This window comes from Marmota monax, unplaced genomic scaffold (assembly GCF_021218885.2).
Source record: "Marmota monax isolate L192 unplaced genomic scaffold, Marmota_monax_Labrador192_F-V1.1 WCK01_AAM20220418_F8-fsc00218, whole genome shotgun sequence".
Lineage (NCBI taxonomy): Eukaryota > Metazoa > Chordata > Mammalia > Rodentia > Sciuridae > Marmota > Marmota monax.
The window spans coordinates 1426742-1432703 of record NW_026694764.1 but is presented as its reverse complement, the minus strand read 5'-3'; positions in this window follow the sequence as shown (position 1 = coordinate 1432703).

Below are 5962 nucleotides of genomic sequence, written 5' to 3'. Positions count from 1 at the left end.
AGTCACACTCATTTTTCTACCTCTTATCTGTAGCTGCTTTCAGAGCAGAGTCGAATAATGCGACAGAGCCTGCAATGTGCAGAGGATTTCCTGTCTGTCCCATTACAGAACAAGTTTGCCAAGCTCTGGTCCAGCATGAGAGATGCCGGTACCCACCTCACTGCGTACATAGGTCAGACGTCATCTTGGGCAGGGCTGACCAATGACTTTCCCAAGTCACACAGCTGCACCGAGGCAGAGCTGGGACTAGATCCCAGGTTTTTCCATCTCTTGTTGATGTACTACCCTCTCAGGGATTGGGGTACCCCCAACCCAGTGCCATGATTCAGATGTCTTTTGTCCCCACAGAAACTCATGTTGAAACTCGGTTGTCAATATGATGGCCTTGAGAGTACATGGGACCTCCTAGAGGTGGTTAGGTAATGAGAAATGGACCATCAGAAACGGACCAATGCTGGGTCAGGTTTTGTGGAACTAAGTTAAGTCTCTCGGGCCTGGATTAGTTCCCGTAAGAGCCGGTCTGCAGTTATAAAGCGGGTCAGCCACCTTGCCCAGTCTCTCTCACACATGTGCTCTGCTGCGTGGGCCCACTTGCCCTCTGCCTCTCTGCCATGTTGTGATTTTGAGGCCCCACCTCATGCCAAACTGCTGCTGCCATGCTGTTTGACCTCCATAACCATGTACCCTGCCTACAGTATTTTGTTATAGTAAGAGAAAATGGACTAAGACCACCTTGGACTGAGAATTTTAGGAAATCCAGAGGCCAGCACAGAGGAACCCCCATGGAAATACGTTAAGGCATATTACAACTTGGCTCAGGGAAGCCCACAAACAAAGCCATCTTGCTGTGAGCCGCTGGGGGAAGATACACAGGATGGAGCCGTGAGAATCTGGGCTCTGGTTTACTAAGGACAAGTGACCTTAACTTCCCCAAGCCTCAGTTTCCTCTCCTATACAACAGGGGTGAAAGCAGCTACCTTCTAGGGAATGTGTGCACAATGGAAGAGAAGAAAATTAGTGAGGTATATTTAAAACACAGCAAAGTTGGATTCTATAGTGTCGGATTGAAGGGGTTGGTTTGGCAGTAATCCATCATGCTCTCAATTCTGTACAGTGGAACCTTCTAATTGTCCTGAGTCCTCAACCATGTAATAGCATTGCCCCACATAGATCTGTCTGTCTTCCCAGCTCAAAGCCAGCGCCTTACTTGGTCTCTGGGCCTCACTGCTCCCCGACTTACCCCAGCTTGGGGCAGTCTCTGTATGCAGATGCCCCTGATGCCTGTGTTGGGTAGGTAGCATCCACTTGGATTTGCTTTTCAAAGTCCTTCCCCCAACAGATCTCCAGCCATTCCCACTTAGAATGGCCTTTGTTCTACTTAGAGTCTTACATATCCCTGAGTTCAAATCCTTAGCCCTCGCCAAGCAGGTAAATTTGTGTGAGTTATTTAACCCGTCTGAGCCCCCAGGGTGCTCATCTACAGACTGGGTGAAATGCATTCAGTCATAGGGTTGTTCTGAGGATTAAGTGAGCTCAGGGATGAGAGCAACTGGCTCAGCGCTCAGCCCTCAGCGCAGCCTCTCCCTGAATGGCCTTATTATTGTTAGTGCAGCTCTGTGCTTTGCCCACAGGCAAACAGCTGGGAGGGACACCTGCGTCCCCCTTCTCCTCCTCCCCATTCTTATCCCTTTTCTCCCAGCCCTGTTAAGAAATGTGTTTTTCTTCCTGCTGCCCTGATTTGGTTCCTCTCCTTCCTGCCCAGCCGCTGAGCTGCATGCTAATGGGCCCAAGCTCAGTCTCCTCCATCCTGGAGCCCTTTCAGGGAATGAGTGGTTGGACCCCGAAGTGTGCTCTTTTAGGAGGGAGACAGGAGGGTAGTGCTGCAGAAGCTGATGAGGAGACTGTCTGGATCCAGCCTTGACATCGAGTCCTCTAACATCCTCTTAGGTGGACGGAGCAGCCATGACCAAGGAAATAGTCTCATCCGAATTTCGAGTCTCCTCTTCTGTTGAGTGTCTGAATTGAACTTTCTGGCTCTCAGATGCTGCTCATCTCAGCCCACCACGCACTGACCATGGATTCCACACATAGGACAGGTGTTCTTATATGTACTCGCTGTTCCTTTCTGTCTGATCAGATTAACATTGATTTGGAGGTCATTTTTATTTTAAAGGTAAACTGATGAAGGAAGGTGTCCCTCAACCAATCTGCACCCAGGAGATCTACCCACTGTTAATTTTTCACGTAGATCCTGGAAGTGAGATTTTTCACTTTGTGGCAGTCAGTGAGGTCCAGTCCCTGGCTACCCAACCCCAGGCTCCAGCTATCTTTGACCTACCCCCATTTTCTAGAATGGTGGGTTGTGGCTCCATGAGTAGAAGGGCACAGAAGTCTTCTGTGTTTCCCTGGGACCCACAGACAAGTCCTGCCCACACCAGGAATCCTTTAGATTCTACTCTCTCAACATGGGCACTGTCTGCTGTTGGTTTCACCAGCTCTGCCAGCTCCCGATCCCTCTGCCTCGGGTGCCAGCAGCCTTCCCTGCATCCCCTCTCTCGGGGAACTCTTGCCCTGCCCACCCTGAGCAGTATAGATTCTCTCCTCTTCTGCTTTGGGATCGCTGCTTCTTTCCTGGATAAAACCTCTTTGTGCACCACTTTATATTTGAGTGTATGCTGCTCTCTCGACGTGTCTCTGTGTATTTATGGGAGTGTGACAACTGAGCCACACCCATATGCATCTGTGTGCTCACAGAATGTGGGCTCTGGGAGAGCGAGGGCCTATGTATATGTATGTCTAAGAACATGTGTGTGCGCATGCACCTTGGCTGGGTGTGTGTACATTTATATGTGTGGGTGTCTGTGAAGCCACATGGGCAAGTTGTAGATAACACTTTTCTGGGTGTTTGCATGGATGAATGTAAGTGTGACTGTAATGCCCATATGTTTCGTGTCTGTATCTGTATGCATATGTGAGTGTGTCTTTTAAACTATCAGGTCATTGCATAGGAAACTCAGATCAGGTGTCTTTATTGTAACCACCATCTCTAATCTCTAAGGAGTCAAACATGACATCAATATGCCTCCTATCCCCAGAACCCCTGACACATTCTAGAATCCCTTTAGATAGTTTATTTCACTCAGGCAATAACAATGTTATCTGCATTTTTATAGTATATTAAGATATCTACGGAACCGAGTGTGGAAGGGCTTCCCCAGGGTCACACAACAAGTCCATAGCTGAGCCAGAGATGAAAGTTTGGGCTCCTAATTCCCAGTCCAGTGCCCTCTTATATACCTACTGTTTTGTTTTGTTTTTTTGGTGTTTTTTTTTTTTTTTTTTGCTTTCCTGGAACATGATTAGAAGATTAAGACTAGTTTGGACATGGCTTTATTAAAATCATTCATCCATTTTTAAAATTTGTATTGTTTGTCTTATTGATATTGAGTTGTAAGTTTTCTTTATATGTTAGGGGTACAAACCCTTTGTCATATTTATTAATGATACGCTTAGAAGAACAGAGCCCTTTACTTTATACGAAGTCCAGTGTATTGATTTTTTTCCCTCAGGTGATTCACCATTTTCACGTCTTTCTAAGAAATGTAACATCATGAAGATGTTCTTTTGTGTTTTCTCGTAAAAGTTTGGTAGTAAATTTTATGTTCAGGATTATAATCAATTTTGGGTCAATTTTTGTGTATGATATGAAGCAGTGGGTTAAATTTCTATACAAATATCTAGTTGTTGCAGAAGCACTCATTGAAAAAGGTTTTTCTTCCCCCACTGAATTATCTAGGAGCCCTTGTTGAAAATCAATTAGCCATACATGTAAACTGAATTCCTGTTCTATTCCATTGATCTTTTGCTTCATGTCTGTCTTTACACCAATACTGCACTGTCTTGATGATTGCAGAAGTCAGAGACTGTGAGCTCTTCAACCTTGTATATCTTTTTTAAAAATTGATTTAGCTAGTCTAGATCTTTTGCATTTCACATAGATTTTAAAATCAACTTTTCAATTTCTAGCTCCCTATCAAAATAAAGGTCTACTGAAACGATGCTTAAGATTGCATTGAACCTGCAGATATAATTGAAGAGATTGAATACCTCCATAAAATTAAGCTTTTCTCTTCGTTTATTGAGATTATCTTTAAACTCAGTATCTTACAGATCTTGTATACTTTTATTAAATTTATTCCCATGTATTTTATCTTTGTTGATTCCATTGCAATGGTATTTTTAAATTTTTATTTCCCAATTGTTTGTGCCAACATAAAGAAATACCAATGGATATTTAAAGGTATATTTTATGTCCCAAAACCTTGCTGCAAACCTATGTCCATAAGTGGATTAATCCACTTACATTTAATGTAATTATTGATTACGGTTGGATTTAAATCTACCTTTGTTTCCCATTTGCCTCTTGAGTCTTTTGTTCATCAATTGCTCCTTCACTGCCTTTAGGTAAGTCAAATACCTCGTAAAATTTTGTTTTATTTTCAATATTGTCTTTTTAGCTATATCACTTTTTATTATTTACTTAACGTACTTGAGGGCTAATAATAGGCATCGTTAGCCAATTATGTATGATTTTCCACTTCCCACATGATCCTTCACACTTCCCACTTTACAAATTTCCACTATTTCTCACTTTACAAATATAATAACCTCACAACAGTATAATTATATTACTATATTAACACCTTCCACTCCTTCTGCTAGAGTTGACACTATCTATTGCTTTTTGCATATGTTTTAAACAATAGATTATCATTTTTGTCTTAAACACTCCGTTGTCTGTCTCAAGATTATAAAAGAAAACAGTCTTTCCTTCTTGGTGATGTGAGTTTCCATCGTATATCATTTCTTCTCAACCTGGATAACGCCCTTTGGCAGTTCTTGCTGTGCAGATCTGCTAGGAGCACATTCTCTCAGCTTTCATTTGTCTGAAAATACCTTTGTTTCCCCTATTTTTTTCCTTTTCAAACTTTTTATTTTCAGTTGACAAATAATAATAGCATCTACTTATGGAGTACTACATGAATTCCTACATGAATGTGATGTTTTAATACATGCTTACATTGTGGAATTATTGAATCAGATTAACGAATCTACTGCCTTACATGCTTACCATTTGTGTGTGTGTGTGTGTGTGTGGTAAAAACATTTAAAATATACTCTTTTAGCAATTTTGATGATTTGTGTGTGTGTGTGTGTGAGTGTGTTGCTGGGGATTGAACCCAGGGCCTTGTGCATGCAAGGCAAGCACTCTACTAACTGAACTATATACCCCAACCCTCTTTCAGCAATTTTGAAATACACAGTACATTATAACTCACAGTTAACATCTCTGCAATAGACCACTAAAGTTTATCCCTCTTCTCTAACTAAAACTTTACATCCCTTGATCAATATCTCACCTTTCCTCACCCACGCCCCCCCACCCCCGTCTTTAGTGACCTTCATTTTATTCTTTCTCTGAGTTAAACTTTTTTAGGTTCTACATATAAGTAAAAGCATGTGCCTGGTTTATTTTACTCTCATTTTTTGAGGCATGTTTTTTACTGAATTTAGACAGAAAAAAAAATTGTCTGATTTAGCACTTACTTTTCTCATTTGTTCTTGTTGTATTTCTCTTTAATCGTGTTAAAAATCATGTTAAAGATGTTACTCCTTTGTTTGTCATTGCTATTGGTTTTGAGATTTTTGTTGTTGTTTGTTTTTGGGTTTTTTGTGTGTGGGGGTGGGGGTTGGGGGGGTTGTTTTGTTTTGTTTTTTGTTCTCCACCTACCGTTTCTGAGAAGTCACTGGTAATTTTTATCATTGTCACCTCGTATATAATGTGTCTTTTTTCCCTGTGTCTCCTTTCAATATTTTCTCTTGACTTTGTTTTTAGCAGTTTGACTAAGTATGTGTGAATATCTTGAGATTCTCTGAACATTTTAGAGCTGTAAGCCTGTAT